Source organism: Bubalus kerabau, chromosome 8, assembly GCF_029407905.1.
Source record: "Bubalus kerabau isolate K-KA32 ecotype Philippines breed swamp buffalo chromosome 8, PCC_UOA_SB_1v2, whole genome shotgun sequence".
Lineage (NCBI taxonomy): Eukaryota > Metazoa > Chordata > Mammalia > Artiodactyla > Bovidae > Bubalus > Bubalus kerabau.
Window position 1 is genome coordinate 60,908,808 of NC_073631.1, and position 21,282 is coordinate 60,930,089.

The window sequence follows — 21,282 nt, forward strand, 5'->3', positions numbered from 1 at the left end:
TGTGATCGCCATATGTGGCGTTCTACACTTGTCATAAGAAATGGGTGTTTAGTCAGAGCTGTTACAACAGTCAACAGACCTTTTGAGATCCCCCGGGTATGGAGTGCTGTGAGAGTTTTTCAAATAATCATATTATAGAACAAAAAGAAAACACCCTCAGAAAACCAGTTCTGTAGCGTGTCTAGAGAGAAGCAAAACCAGCGCGTTCTTTTCTCCCTTTCATTGTGATCTGTTATCTAGACACTTCATTCCTTCTGAGTAGTTGCCCTCCTGGGACTTGGGGACAGCAAAAGCTCGCTCTCTCTCAATACAAGCTGAAAGCAATGAATAGTAGATGAGAGCTTCGGACTTCTCAGTGGTTGATGTGGGCATTTCATTTCTGACTTTCAGTGTATTTACTGAATCTGATAATGGAAGACATCAGCTTCAAAGCCCTTCATGGCTCTGAAACATTTTCATCTACTGCTGAATGATTAAATTTCCTGAAGACTAGTGGGATATAGATTATCTTTACTGGGAAAAAAATGTTTCTAATTTAAGCTTAATGTGAAGGGCGGTTCAATACTGGATGTAAACAGCATACATCCGAGCAGATGCAGATAAACACTAACAGAAAGGTAATGAGTCTATCTTGGGCCTGGACTTGGGGAATTAAGACTGAATTCTCAAGGTGGCACAAAGGCAAGTGAATTCTTACTCCAAGGGTGATAAGCAGATAATAATTAGAAAAATAAAACTGTTTACTTTTTTGATGACAAAGCACAGATGTCTCCACTTGATTTCATATGAAATGGCAGGTTTAACTGCCATTGTGGAGGGAAATGAAGCTTTTTTTTTTTCTCAGAAAAGTGCTGAAGCAGATTGTCCATTAAGAAATCTAATAGAGAATTTGAAGACAGAGACCTCACAGCAAGGGAAAGAGAACGACTAGGTTGGGAAAGAGTGAATCTAACAGTGATAAGTCAGCTTCCTTCTGCCAGGAAGTTCAGTGCTGAAAATTCACATAGTATAAACTCTATTTATATACTTTCTTACTTGAGAGTCTTAGATCTATGGCTTCTGTAGTTCATTGTTGTCAATACACTCCTAAAATAAAGATTGTTCAAGGACATATGTGTACTTTCTTAAGAAAATAAACCCCTAAGTCTTTTTAATATGTGTTACCAAGAGTGGAAGTAGAATAGATCAGAAATCTGTTTTTAACACTGAATGTTGCTGCTGCTGCTAAGTCGCTTCAGTCGTGTCCAACTCTGTGTGACCCCATAGACAGCAGCCCACCAGGCTCCCCCATCCCTGGGATTCTCCAGGCAAGAACACTGGAGTGGGTTGCCATTTCCTTCTCCAGTGCATGAAAGTGAAAAGTGAAAGTGAAATCGCTCAGTCGTGTCCGACTCTTAGCGACCCCATGGACTGCAGCCCACCAGGCTCCTCCGTCCATGGGATTTTCCAGGCAAGAGTACTGGAGTGGGGTGCCATTGTAACCAATCCAAAAAGTCTCTCTGGACTCTACCAAAGCAGTTCTTGAAAACTAGTCTTTTCATCACATACTCTGAATTGTAAGTATGTGTACTATGAGACGGAGAAGGCAATGGCAACCCACTCCAGTACTCTTGCCTGGAAAATCCCATGGACAGAGGAGCCTGGTAGGCTGCAGTCCATGGGGTAACAAAGAGTTGGACACGATTGAGCAACTTCACTTTCACTTTTCACTTTGATGCACTGGAGAAGGAAATGGCAACACACTCCAGTGTTCTTGCCTGGAGAATCCCAGGGATGGTGGAGCCTGGTGGGCTGCTGTCTATGGGGTCACACAGAGTCGGACACGACTGAAGAAACTTAGCAGCAGCAGCAGCAGTACTATGAGACTGCCTTTCTAGTGAACATTTACACAAGCCTACTATCTTAGCAGGCTTTTACTCCGTTTCTTTCCTTGCATATCATGCCATTTTATTTGATCAGCCTCCATTCGGAAGTGTATACAATGAAATTCATTCAGCAAATATTTATCTCATGTCTACTCTGTGCCAGTCGCTGACAGCACAGGAAGAACAGGATAAGGTGCTTATAATCTGGAAAAGGAAACAGAAATGTCAACAGATTACATGCTGGCCAGTGTCAGAGCATGGGTGTGCATAGGCTGCAGTGGGGCCGGAAGAGGAGGCATTCTCCCCAAGGAGACCCAGGAGTGCCTCCCGGTGGGGGTGATATTTGTGCTGTGTCTCCAAAGATGAACAGGGTGTACTTAAAATATTTGGTCAAGCTTAACGTGTGACAGCCTTGTGGGAATAATAGCTACTAGAAGATTAAATATATGCTGTTTGTGTAAAAGGTAAGTCTTCTCAGAAATTAAACTTAATTATAGAGAGTGTTAAGACATAGAGAGTAAATACATTTCATTTGGAGGAAATTTAAGATATACAAATGGCAATAATGCACTATGACAGGACCTGTATGTGGCTATTACTATGTAGACATAGTGTGTAGTGTGTTAGTCACTCAGTTGTGTCTGACTCTTTGCGACCCATGGACTATAGCCCACCAGGCCCCTCTGTCCACAGAATTCTCCAGGGAAGGATACTGGAATGGGTTGCCATTCCCTTCTCCAGGGGATCTTACTGACTCAGGTGTAGACATCTGAGTCTACAAATACCTGTCGTTTTTCTTTCTTTTTTTTTTTTTTGCTGTATATGGAATTCTGTAGGAGCAAGAATCAGAGAGATTTGGTGCCTGGGAAGGTTTATTTAGATAACTTATTAATTTGCCAGGCACTACGTTGACCAGTAGATACTGTATTTCTTAATGAAAAGCAAACTAAGTCAAAAGGTTAGATGTCTTGCTTGAGAGTCTTCAGAGCTCATCAGTGACAAAACCGTGAACTGAACTTCAGGCTCTTGATTATATACTAATGCCCAAACTGTTCACAAAGTATTAGGAGGTTTAACTGTAGGAAGACTGAAATTCAATATTGATCGACTGATTATTTACTAAATAGCTCAGTGTCACAGGCCAGGAGTTGTCTGTCTCCCCACTGGTCGCTAAGGCCGATGCTTACTTACTAGATCGCATCCCCTTTCACCTACAAGGACAATTCTTACCCTCTATCCTGCATCATCAATATCTTCCTGCCTATAAGATCCTTCCTAACAGCATACTAACATGCTGGGTTTTATTCTATCACTTAAAAACTCTTAGTTTCTACCTCTAGTAACCTCCTACTTTTCTCCTTTTCATCTTTTTGTCCTTACCAAACTGAGAGTTGTCTGTGCTCCCTGTCTGTGTTTCCTCTTGCCTCCTATTCTCTCTGAAGTTCACTCCCGGCAGGCTTGTAGCTGCATCACTCTGCAGAGATTGCTCCTGTGAAGGTCAGCAGTGAACTCCTAGTTGTTGACCTCAATGGTCGCTTCTTCAACCTCATCCTAATGGCCCTGCAGCTGCACTTGGCCATAAAAGGCCAGTGCCCCAGAGTCCTTTTCTGTCTGTGGTAGAGTGGCCTGCCTGCCTTCTTGAAACATTTTCTTCCTCAACTCCCAGAACAAAGCATTGTCCTTCTGCCTCAGAGCTACTTGTATGCTTAATCAAACTTTAAAGTTCATAAAGTCTGACCCTGAACTCACGAGCTGTGCCCTACTCTTACCCTATCTCCCCCTTCCCTTCCACAAACTTTCCCACCTCAGTTCATGATGGCTCCATACTTGTAGTTGCTCATGGAAGAAAACTGTGGTTCAGTCTCCTTTCACACTTCACATTCAATCCATCAGTGAATTAATTTGGCTCTATCATGACTATGATAGACTCTGACCACTTCTCAGCAGCTCTACTGCTACGAAGCTGCCATCACTTCATTTCTGGCTTATTAAAAGAGTATGTCCCCTCCCCCACCCCATCTCCCTACTTTTATCCTTGCTTAAGACTAGTCTTAAGGCAATAATCAGACTTATCCTGGTAAAATTTAAGTCCTTCCCTCAAAGCATTTCATAAGACTCATGAGGCCCTAAATCACTTGTTCTCCTATTTCTTCTGTGACATTGTCTTCTGTCACACTCTGCATCAACTACTAAACTCCATACTCTTTGGTCTCCTTCCTATTCACCTGATTCAGGGGTTAGCAAGCTATCTGTAACAGAAAAGATAGTACTGTAAGTCCCCTACATACAAACCTTCAGTCTTTCAAAGACGTGAACATGCATCTGGCTCCAGCAAGGAACCAGAATCAATGTCAGGTGTGAGTGAAATTGCAGCTCGCCCTCCATCTCCTGTTGATGATGATCCTTCAGCTCGACCATCTCCCACCTCCTCTCCCTTCTCCAGTCAGTAACTCCTCTGTCTATTCATTTGATACCAGCTGTGTGCCAGCTGTTGTTACAAGGTTCTGTACTGTTAAGATGAAAAATGTTTTATTTTTTGTGTTTGCTTCTTATGTATCATATCACCGGGGTCCAGCCCCGGTGGATCCAGGGATTTCGAAGGGGAGACGGCTTCGGTGATCAGGATATGATAGAATTAAAAATATAGAGAGTGATCAAATAAGTATAGCTCAGTGAGAAAATTCAGTGGAGAAAAGAGGCTGAATAACTTGGTTTACGTGGAAAGCTAATAAAATTCCAAGATAAGGAATTCGCATCACCTACATAGGCTGCAGGCGTCCTCCCGTTCTCCCAAAGGAGAGGAGACACTAAGGCCTTCTCGATCAGATCTTAGAAGCCCAGGCAAAATTAGTAGGCTTGACAAGCCTCCACTCTCCAGATGGGAATTCAGCCAGAAGGTGAGAGAAAGAACAACATGGGGAGACCAAGTTTCGGTGAACAAGGCCCGCACTTTATTTTCCAAAGTAGTTTTTATACCTTGAGTTGTGCATAGAGGATAATGGGGGAAGGGGTAGAGTCATGCAAGGACAGCAGCCCTTGATCCTAATCGAAGCCAGGCTTTCAAACTTACCATATGCAAAAGTTTAGGTGATTTACATCATCTTCTGGCCAGGAGGCCTGTTAACATTTTATGACCCTTTCTTCAGAAAGCTTATTTTTCTCTAAAGGTGATTATTCTAAAGTCAGGCGCCGCCCTCCAAAAGCATTAAATAAAGTTGCATTCCTATAGGGCAAAGGTGTGGTGGGCTATAACAAGAAAAGAATTAACTCAAGGGTCCAAGGTTACAAACATTAAAGCTACTACTTACTTTCCTATACACCAATTATATTAATCAATACACTGCCAGGGACACAGGAGGTAAGGGATATGGAAACTTAGCAGCAAACATTGGCCCAACAAGTGAAAAAACCCTTCACCAATACAATTTCTAATCAATTTTTTAACTGCTCAAAGGAATTGGTATTTAGACAGTTTAGAACATCTCATGCCTCTCATGGTTGGGAGGCTGTGAACAATCACATGTGGCTGGAAGAACCTATTCAGGCAGGCTAGAGAACTTCCAAAGGAGTTTGTAGGTTGAAACACTCTTGTCATGCCCAGGAACTTTATTAACTGGAGCTGTAAGTTAACTCTTTTTCAGAGAGAGGTGGTGGGGGACAGCCCCCCGTAAAGTCAGAGGTGTAGGTGAGAGCACAAAGCAGTAAAGTAGGCAGACTCTGGTTTGGGGGGTAGATGCTTGAGAATTTCCAAGGGGACTCCTGAGGCTCGATCCTGCCTTTGCCTATGCCGAGCCTCCTTCCTCACGACCTTTGCCACGGGCGGAGTTCCTCATGCTGGCTCCCTGCATCATATGTCTGAAAAGCATTATAAGCCTATTACAGGGCAGTATTATATAGCTGGTTATGTTAGTTGGGTACCTAGGCTAACTTTGTTGGACTTATGAACAAACTGGACTCACATGTCTGAAAGGAACTTGTTTGAATGTGGGGTACTTACAGTACATAATTCAGGCTTTGTAGGCATGTGCTTTCTGTCACAACTACTGAACTCTGGCATTGTAACACAAAATAGCCATAAATAATGCATACAGGAATGGATGTGGCTTTGTTCCAATTGCACTTTATTTACAATAATAGGCAGCAGGCTACAGACTACAGATTTGTCCTACAGACTAGTTTGCAGACCCTTTGTGATTCCAAGACTTAGGATTGTCTTCTCCAGATAGCCCCACTGCTTTCCACTCCCCTCTCATCAGGATCTACTCAAGTGTTACCTTCTTAATGAGGTATATTTCAGTCAGAGTACTGGCATTACATTCGTGTCATACTCAAATGAGAAAAGTTTAAGTATGATTTAGTAAAGGTATGGGCAGAGAACAGGTAGACCAGCAGGGTATGTACATGGCAGGCTTGGTTAGCAGAGCCTTATATGGACATAGAAGCAGCTGTAGAACCTAGGTCAACAGAAGTGGGTAGTCGGGACCTCTTGAGAGAAACAATGACCTCTTGAACTTCTGCCTGGGTTTCCTATGATTGGAACCAAATCTACAGCCAGAGGGCAAAAGAGGTCCCTGATACTGTCCATGTGGTCAGCCTCCTGGGACAGAAGAGTACAGAGAAAGGTGGAGAATCTATCTGGTGAGCCAAAGGAAAGATACCACTAAAAGTGGGCTTTCTCACCCACCATATTGACAATTACAACCAGGACTGAGTGGATCATTTCAAGGGCCACTTGTTTAAAAATTAAGAAGTCTATGACATTGGCAGTGGAACGTTACACCCAGCATGGAGCCCTTCTGCACCTGGGGCCCTGTGTGACTGCATCGCCTGCATACCCAGGAAGCCAGTCTTGATTTCAACCCTTGCCTCCAACACTGAATTCCGTTTTTCTTCCATACTTTATTTTCTCTACTACATCTGTCCCAATCTCACTTGCTATATAATTTAATTTATTTGGTTAATTTATCATCTCTCTGCCCCAGTCAATTTGAGCTCCCCAGGCAGAGATTTTAGTAGCTTTTGTTACATATGGCACATCTTGTCTCAAACACTCAATGATACATAGTAAATGCAATTAACATGTGTAAATATATACAGCTACTCCTGGAAAAGAGAAGAAGAAAAGCTCCAGAAAGGGATCACACTTACTAATTTAGCTTGTTTCCCCTTCCCTAGCCCTTCTCTCCAAAAGCCAAAACCCAGAGTTGACTGTAGGCCAGTATCTCTCACTGGAAAGGATCATTTTTTAAATTCTCTGTATTTAAGATCATCTATCTGAATAATCTCTTATGTAGAGGAAGTAATCAAAACAAGACCTCTAACTTAAATGAACAGTTGGCATTTAGAATAGAAATGTGTGCGTGAATATAATTTTCAAGTTTTCTAAGGATTATTTCTGTGGTGTGAACTCAGCTACTATTCTTTATGGTCTATTCCAGAATGACTGCTTCTCAGAGTTCTGTGCCTGGCCTACTTCTCTCACTATGCATGCTTTGCAGCAAGCTCGTCTGTAGCTCCTGGATCAAAATAGCACTTAGATGAGGCACAGACACTATCTCCAGCCTGTATCTTTCACCTGGGCTTCAAAATGGACATGGTCTAGTCCAACTGCCTACTACAATTTCATTACTTGTAAAGTCTCATAGATATATCAAACCCACTCAGAATAGATATCACTGTTTTTCCCTTCTCCGCTCCAACCACCAGCCTGCTCTTCCTGCTTTGCCTCTGAGGACAGTATCTTCATCCCTCATTATCCCTGCAGGAAACCTAGGAGTCTCTGGTGACCTCTCTCACTTCCTCACCTACCATATAATTATCCACATAGCCTATTGTTTTTCACCTCCTAAATACCTCTCATATCTGAATCTGCTTCTCATCTCCCCATTTGTTAACCGCATTCATTTTGACAGTTGGTACCCTGAGTAGCCTTGTTGCCTTTAACCATGCTGTTAAATCTGTTATCTACTATGCTGCTAATGCATCCTTTCCTTCTTACATGTAGATCTTCCCATGTCTCCTATGTAATATTTTCAGTATTTTCTCTTCATCAATAACATGAAACCTGAGCTTCTTTAGATGTCAAGTAGAATCCTACAAGGTATTATCTGAGACCTCGAAGTCTTACCAGCATATATTGCTTACCCAAGAGACTTGCACATATAGAACAGAATCTTTTCCATGGTCTTTAATGTCTCTCCCTGCCTTAGCACATGGAGAAGGCAATGGCAACCGACTCCAGTATTCTTGCCTGGAGAATCCCAGGGATGGGAGCCTGGTGGGCTGCCGTCTGTGGGGTCGCACAGACTCAGACACGACTGTCATGACTTAGCAGCAGCAGCGGCCTTAGCACCCAGTGTTATTCCTCCTACAGAGAATGCTTTCCCCAGTCTATCCAACCCAGCAAATTTCTGCTTCTCTTCTAAACCCACCTCCCTCCCTCTCTTCCCACAGCACCTTATAATGACCCCGTGATAGCCTCACATCACACATAACAGTTGGTTTAGATACCTTGCTTTCCACTAGATTCTAAATTCCTTTGGAGAAGAGACATCTTATCTTTGTAGCCCCTAACCCCATGTCTAGCACAATAACCAGCACATATTATTGTCAGTGCTAAATAAATGAGATGAACAGATGCTACATTTTGATTCTGGCTATTACACAAAGTGCATATGTGTGCATAAATTTAAACCACAGGTCTAGAACTGCACAATTGTAATTGAAAATACTCAAATGTTAAAGTCTTGTAAACAATATTGTAAATAACTATTAACTATTCTCTAATGATTTTTTCATAGAAAGTATGAAAGGTAGCTAGTTTTATTTTGCTTTTAATGACTATGAAAAAGTTACCTTTTAAACAAAAAATCAGTAGTTTGTAATCATTAAATTTATTTATAAGCTTTAAAAAGAAAGATAAATATATCTCTCTAAATAAATATATACAAGTACACAATATTTAATCACACTTACAAACAAAATATTTCAAAAATTTTAAAAAGTATAGTTGTATAAACTATCAGTTATATTTAATTAAAAGTAATATTGCTGACACATTATTTATGTATAATGATTAATTAGGTCTTTTTTAAATATAAATTTATTTATTTTAATTGGAGGCTAATTACTTTACAATATTGTATTGGTTTTGCCATACATCAACATGAATCTGCCACAGGTATACACATGCTCCCCATCCTGAACCCCCCCTCCCTCCTCCCTCCCTGTACCATCCCTCTGGGTCATCCCAGTGCACCAGCCCCAAGCATCCTGTATCATGCTTCGAACCTGGACTGGCGATTTGTTTCATATATGATATTATACATGTTTCAATGCACCCCACGGTTATGTCATTCAGCTTCAAATAATAACTCCTTTCAGTTCAAACATATACTAATTTTAGAATGCATTGTCAGAGTCTGAAGGTCAGATTAAAATTTGGCTGTGATGTTTGAAAAGAATAGCCTGTGCTGTACCCATGCCATGTTCCCTGGTTTTCGAGGGGCACATTAAAAGGATTATGTTCTTGTTGAAGGAATATATAGGGCAATAAACAGTTTTGTGGGTAATTAAACAGTGAAGTGAAGCCGAATCTTCCAATTACCAGCAAAAGGCTCTTATTGCAAATATATTATGGTACCCTGAAAATTTCCTTTTGTTTTTTGTTACACTAAAAAAAATTAGTTTTTTACAACATTTTATGAGCTTGATTATTATTAGTTTTATACTGAGCAGAGAGCAGATGTGTACACTGCAAAAACTCCTAAACTGAATTTCCAAAATTCAAAATCCAAGCTAATATCACCAGATCCAAAAATAACTTTTCACTTTCTATAAACTATTTCTGTGCCCATAGAAAAGCAGGGAGAAAAGACGAGAGGACTGACATTTAATCCAGAATAGATAGGCCTTTGGGTAGAGATAGCTGCTGAATAAAGCTGACAGATTTCTACAAAAAAATGCAGTTTGTAGATAGAAAAACTGTATTCTACATCCCCAGGCTATGAAATCTGGACTTTCTGAACAAAGACAGTGTAGTTAACCCCAGTCATCTCTGAAATAAGATATTATTCATCTTAGGGTAGCAGTGATATTCAGTGATTATATTAACTGAATCATGATTACTTAAAACATGGTAAAATATACAAAAAAGAACTGGAAAACCATTACATTATTTTTCTTCTCTGGCACTATGAATTGAATGTTGATATATTTTACCCTTTGACCTCATTTTTTTAAAGACAGGCTTCAGAAAGAGGTACATTATTTGATGGGAATGTATAAGCTTGGAGAAAGGTTTGGGAAAATTCTAGCCAGAAAACTTTCCCCAATACTGTAATGGTGGTTTTATTCTATGCACTAAATCTTATATAAAGAAATTCAATGCCAGTCTACTGGGAAGATTGAATAATGCCCCAAAACTTTCATGATAGGAAGTAGAGATGGCTGGGCCTCCATCTACCTAACTACATCCATTGTAAAGTGACTCAAGATCTCCTGAATAAAGATTGTTCATTATGCTCATGCTCAGACAAAGTTTTCTTCTATTGCCCATGTTTTCTTCTATTTCATCTCTCTTCATGTTTCCCTAACTACGCGCGCGCGCGCACACACACACACACACACACACACAAATACTGACACACATACATTTTCAAACAAAAGACTCACCTCTATGACCATTTTCCTTTGACTGTTCTTTGAAAAATCAAACATGATATGCTATCACACATCCTTGGTATGTCCCAGTATGAATGTCCATTTAAGGACCATCAGTCATGAATAAGTTATGATTCCATGAATGGTTGTTACAAAACAAGGTATCGTCATGTTGCTCTGATAGTTTAGGATTCTATGTTTCACTGAAGCATGGGCTTTATGTATAGTTCCATTATGACATTGTGTGGGATTTTGCAATAGGAGTTAAATGTCAGAGGGTATGTGCCTATTTGCAGGGATCAGTAATGTAAACTGAAGCTCAGCTCTTTGGTTATGAATAAGCAAATGAAGCTGAAACTCCAATACTTTGGCCACCTGGTGCAAAGAAATGACTCCTTGGATGCTGGGAAAAATTGAAGGCAGGAGGAGAAGGGGATGGCAGAGGATGAAATGGTTGGATGGCATCACCAACTCAATGGACATGAGTTTGAGCAGGCTCCGGGAGTTGGTGATGGACAGGGAAGCCTGGCATGCTGTAGTCCATGGGGTCACAAAGAGTCAGACACGACTGAGCGACTGAACTGAACTGAAGCAAATGAAAAAAAAAAAAAAGTGTTCTGATCAAAAGAAACCATGGATCATTTTATACTTCCTTCCATTTCTTTTCTAACATTTAAGATCTTTTAAATTTATTTTTAATTGAAGGATAATTGCTTTATAGTATTGTGTTGGTTTCTATCAAACATCAACAAAAATCAACCATAGGTTTACCCATGCCCCTGCCCACTTAAACATCACTCCCCATCCCACCCAACAACACTAGGTTATTCCTGAGCCCTAGTTTGAGTTCTCTGAGTCATACAGCAAATTCCCAATGGCTATCTATTTTACATATGATAATATATGTTTCCATGTTACTCTCTCCATACATCCCATTCTCTCCTTCCTCCCTGCCACTCAGCCATGTCCATATGTCTGTTCTTTATGTCTGTGTCTCCATTGCTGCTCTGCAAATAAGTTCATCAGTACCATCTTTCTAGATTCCATATATATGCATTAGTATATGACATTTGTTTTTCTCTTTCTGACTTGCTTCACTCTGTATACTAGGCTCTATGTCCATCCACCTCATTAGGACTGACTCAAATGTATTCCTTTTTACAGCTGAGTAATATTCCATTGTGTATATGTACCACAACTTCTTTATCCATTCATCTGTCAGTGGGCATCTAGATTGCTTTCATGTCCCAGCTATTATAAATAGAGCTGCAATGAACCTTAGAGTACATGTATCTTTTTTAAATTTTGGTTTCCTCAGAATATATGCCTAGTAGTGGGATTGCTGGGTTATATGGTGGTTTTGCTCCTAGTTTTTTTTTTTTTTTTTTTTAAGGAATCTCCATACTGATCTCCATAGTGGCTATATCAATTTACATTCCCACCAACAGTGCAAGAGGGTTCCCTTTTCTCCATACCCTCTCCATTATTTATTGTTTTCAGATTTTTTGATGATGGCCATTCTGACTGGTGTTGAGGTGATATCTCATTGTAGTTTTGGTTTGCATTTCTTTAATAGTGAGCGATGTTAAGCATCTTTTCGTGTGTTTATTAGCCATCCATATGTCTTCTTCGGAGAAGGCAATGGCACCCCACTCCAGTACTTTTGCCTGAAAAGTCCCATGGATGGAGGAGCCTGGAAGGCTGCAGGCCATGGGGTCGCTGAGAGTTGGACACGACTGAGCGACTTCACTTTCACTTTTCACTTTCATGAAGAGAAAGAAATGGCAACCCACTCCGGTGTTCTTGCCTGGAGAATCCCAGGGACAGGGGAGCCTGGTGGGCTGCCGTCTATGGGGCCACACAGAGTCAGACACGACTGAAGTGACTTAGCAATAACATGTCTTCTTTGGAGAAACCACCATGGATTATATCATTTTATACTCCCTTCTATTCCTTGTCTAACATTTATCATCTTTTTTGAGCATTCTTTCATTTGGGTAGATAGTCTGAAAGCTAATTTGACTCCTTAAGTCAACTATGTGAGGTAGGAAGATTCAAGGAGATTTAAAAAGTAGCTTGATTTACACACACACACACACACACACACACACACACACAGTGGTCAATTTAGAGAGCGTTTGCAGTCTTTTTTTCCATCCTTTTACTTTCAACTTTCCTAAGATTGAGCAAGCATTGCCCATAGAGTATAATTACTATGAAGAGTAAGTTCACATATTCCGTTATGGGTTAGAGAGACTTCATGGAGACCATAATAAACAGTGTTACTGTGGTGATCCTTAAGATCTTTTCTTTTCAAAGACCTAGCAATTTACTTAACTGCTCTCTGCTTTTACTTTCTCACTGGGAAAATGAAGGGCCTTGTTTATATGTCCCCTCAAATCCATTCTGGCATTAACAGTCTATAATCTATAATGCTTGAGTTGCTACAGATTCAGTTGTCCTTCTGTTTCCCACTGATGGATAGGGATGCATGCTCAGCCCAGTCTCTTCTTTAGACAAGCTGGCCCTTCTCTTCTCCAGGTCTCTTCATGGTGAGACTCACCTCCATGATTGATTGAAGCTTCCATGTCTGCTTCCCTTGAGTGTTGGAGAAGTATGTGTCTGAAGATCTTCTTGCTGGCAGAAGAACCATGCCACCATGGCAGTGGAGGGTTGAGAATCCGAAGATCCTGAAATACTAGACTTGAAAATAATAGCAACATTAATGGTAGCATGTGTCCCAGTCATTTTCTGTTGTTTAGCAGAATTGAAACTAATATTTAAGAATATAAATAAAAAATTTTACATACAAATAGTGAAGAAATTAGTACTTAAAAGCTTTCATAATGTAGGTACTAACAAATTATAGTGTTCTGTGTTTTTTTTTAATCTTTATTTAGACATTTTAAGACTGAGACACTGAAGCACTAGAACACAGTTTTTAGTTTTTTTTTTTTCCCTGCAGTAATGGCCAATTATGCTATTGTAATTACCTAAGCAAGCTATTATAATTACCATCAGTCAACCTCAGTTTAACTGAATCAAAGAAACAGAACTTAAATCCTATAAAAATGCTTTGGAGCTGATCATTTTATAATACTAAACCTAAAAATTTGTCCCATGAACTATTTCCATCATTCCTGTTTTTAAAAATCCAAATTAAAGCTCTACACTCAGCAACAGTTCTCAAACTTTGACGTATAAGCCTTTGATGTATAAGCCTTCTTAAAAATGTGGTTACTTGGACTTCCTTGGCCATCCAGGGGTTAAGACTCTGTACTTCCAATTCAGGGGGCATGGGTATGATTCCTGGTTAGGGAATAAGATCCCGTATGCCATATGGTGTGGCAAAAAAAAGAAAAAGGCCGTTTCTCAGGTCCCAACTCTAGAAGTATTGATTTAGAATATTTGACATGGGAATTAGGAATTAACCATTTTAATATTTCAATAATCTTACTTCATCAAGGAGATGAGAATTTATCATGAGAGTCTAGAGTGGAATACAGCAACTCAGAAGTTAATCATATTGTTTGTATATGTATAATCTTCTGAAGTCATATTCCTATATTCATTTATTTTAAAATACTATTAATTTACTTTTCAAAATCTTCATTCAATATAAGTGAAGAATTTAGTTACATATAATCACTGAATTATTTGGAAGTAACAATTTCATTCAAAGAATATAGCAAAGGTTTAAACAAACTAGTCTTTAGTTCATTAAATACCACAGTTCCCGATTTGCTAATTTGATATTCCATAGCTCTGGGGTACTTTCTTTTCCTTATTTCAATGTATTATGTTACAGCTAGATCTTGTTCAGTGTTCCAAAGAAAATTTCCTGAAGCACTAGCTGGTTATCAGGGGCTATTCTTTTTTCTCTTCAATGTTCTTACTTTTGTTTCTTGTGTATATTTCATCTTATTTCCTCAAGGCTTCTCAGAGTAACATGAATGTTGGCTTTCAAAAACATTGTTTGTAAAAGGCTTGGGGAAATAAGTCAGTGTCTAGACAATGAAAAAAAGGAGGTTATCCAAATATTAAATACATGTTTCTAAAGGAGTATCATAATAATTACAAAAAAAAATTCTCTTCTTTTAACCATCCCTCATGAAGAATGAGATTTGCTTTGTAAATACCAATGTTTTATATTCTGTTAATGGCTTTCTTCTGAAGATCCATGTCTTAAACATGATTTCCTTTCCATCTCTTAATGAGGGACAAAGCTGAAATACTCTGGGTGGTGGTTCATCTTGATGTTCTTGAGAGAGAATTATGTGAAGATCTTAAAGTCTTAAAGACATCTTTGTAAAAGGTCTATCTTCTGTTCATTTTCAAAACATTTTTCCTATAATATTAAATTTTCTTTTTAAATTGTGGTATAGTTGACATATAACTTTATATTGTGTGTGTGTGTGTGTGTATATATTAGTTTCAAGTATACAACATACTGACTTGATACATTTGTGTATATTATAAAATGATCACCACAGTAAGTCTAGCTGACATTTGTCACCATACATAAGTACATTTTTTTCCCCTTGTGATAAGAATTTTTAAGATCTGCTCATTATCAACTTTCAAATATGAATTACAGCATTATTAACTAGAGCCACCTTGCTATCTATGCATTATGTCCCCATGACTTATTTATTTTATAACTTGAAATTTAGCACTGGAAAACATTTGTAACATGAATTTTTTAAAAAATAAGTAGTAGTTGGTACATATTTTCTGACAGATCTTACCTATATTAAAATTTGGATATTTTTATTATGCATTTCTTGCATTAGTTCTATTTTTTAATATTTTGTTATTGTTTATCTTGATTAATGAGGTTTTTGTGCCCCTTAAATTTGATACCTGAGGTAAATGTATAAGTGTCCTCACCCTGGACTGGCTCTATCCCCTATTAATATGCTCTGTAGAGGGAAAGTACATTATTTAGGAAGCATTAACAGTGGATCTCATCAACCAGTATGGTATCTAACATAGGGAATTAAAATTGAATTGAATTGAATCAGTAAATTGAATTGAGGTTTTAGTCAGCATTTAGTTACAAGTTTTCCTTATTTTGTGTTATATTAAATTTCCAGTGTGAATCACTATAATTGGCATTGATTTATTATTTTCTTTATGATATTTATAATTCTGTTATGAAATAAGTAGTAAGGACTTTTAGTTACATGAAGATAAATGCAAAAAATATATATCTTAAAATAACTCTTTGTTTTTATTTACAACATAATCCAAAAATACCCTAGTAGGTATTCAGAGTTTCCCCAAAGTTGTCTGCTCTTCCAGGAGTTTCAGTGTTCTTCAGAATCATTCTTTCAGAATTTGCCCTTGAACAATCCCTTTTGGAAGTGAAATAAACAGTGCTGAGTCTTCCTATAATGCAGCGACCTTGCTTTGTATTGACAAAAAAATCTCTTACAGCTGGTTCTTATGTACTGCATGTATTGATGTGTTTCTGAAAGCCCAGATCAGTGAGTAGAAGCTTTAAGTGTACATTCTCTTTGTAGATGTTAGGAAAAAAACTCCTTTAGACCATAAAGATTTTTGACAATATCATTTCAAATTGAATTTGCACTTGGAAACTTAAACCAGGTAATCGTTATTGTGTTTATCTGTTGAAAAGTTTTCATATTAGTGATATTTTTGAGTGGTTACCATTTGGTCCCATCAGCTTTTCCATGTATAACTATTACTTTCTGGGAGCTGAATCTTAGTTGCAAAAGGTTTGCTCTGATCTGAAGTTTAGCGTAATGGCAGTTGTTTAATATAACAGTTTAAATAAACACCATACTGTATTCTGATTAACTTTTACTTAATACTCTGAAAGTTACTTTGAAACAATACAGGCTCTGCAAATTCCAATTCAAAAATGCATTATTTGATAATACAGTTACTATAATATGAATGAAAGTGAAAATCACTCCGTTGTGTCCAACTCTTTGCGACCCTATGGACTGTCCGTGGAATTCTCCAGGCCAGGATACTGGAATGGGTAGCCTTTCCCTTCTCCAGGGGATCTTCCCAACCCAGAGATCAAACCCAGGTCTCTCTCATTGCAGGCGGATTCTTTACCAGCTGAGCCACAGGGGAATCCCAAGAATACTGGAGTGGGTAGCCTATCCCTTCTCCAGGGGATCTTCCCAACCCAGGAATTGAATCGGGGTCTCCTGCATTGCAGGTGGCTTCTTTTACCAACTGAGCTACTAGGGAAGCCCATAATATGAATAATTACTATCTAAATTATAATTTAGATATTTTCTGCCATGTGAAGTAAAATTAATTCTCTAAATTGTCCTTTAAACTACCCTTTCTTCAACGCAGAGGCCATCTGTCTCTCCCTTGTCTAGCACTATAAACCTATAGATTTCTATTTAATATCTATTAACTTTGAGTATCTACATACTTATATTTTCTGTCACGATAACCTTCACTGAGATTGATTTTCAATAACAAGTTCTGATTATATAAATATAACATGAATTTGTGCTAGGAAACTTAGAAAATACAGAAAACTATGAATAATGGTAAAAAGCATCACTAATATAACTCCCTAGGCAAAATTAAAACAGGTGTGGGCTTCAATTTAGGCTTTCATCTGTGTGATCCAGATAGGAACATACATGTGTATGTGAGAGAGAAAGAGGGGAGAAGTGTGTGTGTAAATTAATTTCTTAAGTTGCTTTCCCCAGTTAAGAATATATTCATGGGCATTTTTATGTTATATAATAGTCTTTGAAAGTATAATTTTTAGTATTTGCAGAATGGTTCATTGTTTGGCTGTATCATGATTCAGTTAACTATTTTCACCTGTGTTTTTGGATATATACGCTGTTTCTAATTATTATATTGTGAAATACTGGTTTTCAGTGCATACCTTTATTTATACATTTATTTTAAAATATGTCACCACATCTCAGATTCTTCCCCTAGGATTAATGTTTAGAAGTTTATTCATGAAGTAAAAACATTTGTAAGGCTTTTGGATACATATTGTCATTGTACTTTCCAAAAACACTGGTATAATTATATTTTTAGAAACAAGTCCCCATTTAGAGGAATTATATAAAAATAACTTCAGAATCTTCGTGTACTAACACTTAGTGATTTATATCGTCTCTACTTTCCACATTGTCCTGTAGTGCTGGTGTTTTGCATGCTAATGTTCTGGTTCCTACAGTGATACTTAGGCTTTTTTCTCATCTTGCCAATGAATTAGTCCAGCTGTCTGAGTGATCATTTTTCTCAGTGGAGATAACTCATATCCATATAAACTTTCTAGACTCTGTGACTATTTTCTTGCCAATCTGAAGAAGTAGAATATAAGTGTTTTTACTGATTGCCTCCTAGAGCAGTAGTCTTTAAAGTGATGTATACATTACAATCCCCTGAGGTTTAAAGGACAGTATAGGACATTTTATTTATATTTTTATTTTAGTTTTTAACAAAATTATTTGTCCAGATTTTATAAATTCTATAAAATTCTAGTAGAATATGTATATAATTTATAAATAAACATATACTGGGGTTACATGCTCACATTTTTTTTTAATTTAATTTAATTTTATTTTTAAACTTTACATAATTGTATTAGTTTTGCCAAATATCAAAATGAATCCACCACAGGTATACATGTGTTCCCCATCCTGAACCCTCCTCCCTCCTCCCTCCCCATTCCATCCCTCTGGGTCGTCCCAGTGGTCACATTTTAAAATTTACGAATGTGTACTTATGGCAGAGTTTGAAAATTGCCTTCCAATATCTATCCTTCCTTCCTTCCTCCTTACTTAGAAAAACACACTTTTTCAGTTGGATACTTTTTCACACATCTAAAAAAAGAAAAAAAAAGTATACTGCCTGGGCTCTTTTTGTAGTTAGTTGGAGCCTCGTGACTAAATTTTGGCAAATAAAATTTTAGTAGAATTGTGTACAACTTCCCAGAGGGTTCCTTCAAAGGGAGGAGGAATGCCATTCCTTTCCTTCTTCCTCTCTCACATCTTAAACTCCAGCTGTGATGCCTGGCATCTCAGCAGCTATTTTGGACTACGAGGGCACTAGCACCTACAATGGTAGAAAGTTGACATGCAAGAAGACTTGTCCCTGATAAACCTGTAGAGCTGTTACACTAACCCCTGCCAGCATAACTAGAACTAGTATCTTGTTTAAATCACTGTTTTGGGTGGGGGGGGTGGGTCCAGTGAAGGGAAGATCTGTTTCTTGCAGCCAAATCCAATCTTGGGCTTCCCTGATAGCTTAGTTGGTAAAGAATCCGCCTGTAATGCAGGAGACCCCAGTTTAATTCCTGGGTTGGGAAGATCTGCTAAAGAAGGGATAGGCTACCCGCTGCTGTATTCTTGGGCTTCCCTTGTGGCTCAGCTGGTAAAGAATCTGCCTGCAATGCGGAAGATCTGGGTTTGATCCCTGGGTTGGGAAGATCCCCTGGAGAAGGAAAGATTACCCACTCCAGTATATGTAACTTAACTGATCTTAACTGATCAGTAATCTTAACTGAAAAGAAGTTGGAGTCCACTGTACTTGAGCGTTTCTCCTTTCCATTTAGCAACTCTCACACCAGATCCCTGAGCCATTAGGCAGGGACAATCTAGATACTTGAGTACTGAGGAAATCATCATCTATCAATACATTGAAACTATTGACATGTTTCTAAAACCCCATTATTTGGCTTTGGGAACATTAATTTTTCCGTGAGTTCCTAGTGTTCATGGACAGAGTATAAAACGTTTATGAAGACACACTAGTGTAAGGCCAAAGGAAAAGTCTCCTTTCTGCAATCTGTGTCCATTTTTTCTCAGAGAAGGTGATATCAGTACCATTTTCCATGTTCTCAAATCCTAATACACATGGCCAGAAGTGGGGAGGAGCAGTTCTAAAAATCTCTTTATTGTTGATTAGAAAAGGATTTAGAATGGCTTATTTCAGATCTTAAACTCTCTCTTTTTTAGTTAAATTCTGAAGTTTTTAAGGAAGCAATTGACTATTGATTTTTATTCAGTATTCAATGCTGTTTTAAATTCAGAATTCTTAAAGTTTTTCCTGAGGAGTCGTACCTCCTAAGACATTTTATGATCTGTCCCTCCCCACTCGCAGTCTCGCAGGTTATTGAATTCTCCATGCTGTCCAGTCCCCTGAACATTCCCCATCCTCTATGTTCTCCTACTACGGTACCCTTGCCCTGCCCCCAAGGTGCAACTCTGACATCACTTCGCACCATGAACTCTTCTAAAAAATCCCTCTCATGGGTTCCTCTTCTTTACTTCCCCATTCCTAGCAGGTATCATACCCTTTCCTAAGTGCTGGTTGATTGTGTGTGTTTCTAACTAGTCTGAAAACTCTTCAAAGGGGCCACTCTTGTAATTCAGTATCAGGTACATAGTAGGTACTTAATAACAATGGAATGGTGAATATATTATATGTTATTAGTGATGGCACTTTTATCTATCTCATTCTAATAAATGGATTTCTCAATCTCATACTCATGACATAAACACCATAATATTCTAGCATGTCAATATTTCTTCACCTAATTATTGCAAGGTATTATTTTTAGTGTCACTTATCATGCTTGTATTTGTACATTTGTCAAAGCTCTTGGAGGGGGAAAAAACTACAAAAACAAAAACATAAGTTTGAATTCCAGATTCAGGACCAATGTGTATTCTGTGTGTCTTTGTAAGCTTCTCTCTCTTGTGTTTTCCTTAAACTATAGAAACTCTAGATAGAGTTCATTATCATAACAAATGTTTGAGGTTACTGCTCACCTCATTTCTGAATGCTGGGTGTGTTCCCGCTGTTGGTAAGGAGCTCAGCGCATCTGCATTTATTAATTAACATTTTGGAACACCTTCTGTATGTCAAGCATTGTACACCTATGGGCAGCTAAATATTTATATTTAAATTTTTGATGATATTCTGTATATTAAAAATAGCAATATTTCATAACAAAGAAATGCTTACATTTTACAGCCTTTTATACCTAAAAAAATAATTTTTATAAGTATATATACTTTAACTTATCTATATGCATATAATACTTTTCTTTTGTGTGTGTGTGTGAGTGTGTGTATGTATTTATTTCATTTAAATAATCCCCATTTTAAATATCAGGGACTGGAGGTTAAGAGGTTAAAAGAAGGTATGGCATAAAAATGACTTTTCAGAAGCATTTACCTGATTGGATATTATGCTTTAAATTCATTGAAATTGCCACCTCTTCTTATTCATACCCATTAAATTGCAAACCCAGCAGTTGTAGTATGTATTTAATTACTGCTTGGTTTTGTATGCGCTCTAACATGAAAACTTTCCACTTGAAATTGAAGGGCAGTCTGTTTGATTTTGCAGCATCATGTTCAATATATTCTAGAAATAGTTATTCAGTATGACTAAAGAAGGATTGCTTCTTCATAAAAGTTGCATCACTTTAATTTGAGTTACTAGTAGTCTTTAGTGAAATCCCTTTGAACATGTAGCACATTAACTATCAGGCCCCCTAAAGATACTAGTTTTCATTAGCAAAATAGTTTTTGATGGCTGTAAATTGACGAAAATGCTGACAATAACTACTTATCCTGAGTCAACCACATGCTGGTTGTTACCATAGACAAGGTCCTTAACCTTTCTAAGTCCTAGTTTGTCATCATGAAAATGGAGATAATAGAGTAGCCACCTCTGAGGATATGGGGAGGGATGGATGAGAGAATGTATCCAGAGCCCAGAGTAC

At 38.2% G+C, this 21,282-nt stretch overlaps 1 protein-coding gene across 7 annotated transcripts in view; it reads left to right on the forward strand.

Moving 5' to 3' along the window:
- IMMP2L (inner mitochondrial membrane peptidase subunit 2) overlaps nucleotides 1-21,282 on the forward strand; it is a 984,232-nt gene that overhangs the window by 907,009 nt on the left and 55,941 nt on the right. The window contains exon 8 of one of the 7 annotated variants that reach the window (XR_008717861.1): nucleotides 13,068-13,690. The exons of the other annotated variants lie outside the window; for them this stretch is intronic. The gene's annotated coding sequence lies outside the window, so the exon portion shown is untranslated. Of the gene's footprint in view, nucleotides 1-13,067; nucleotides 13,691-21,282 lie in introns of those variants that run through there. 7 annotated transcript variants of the gene reach the window in all.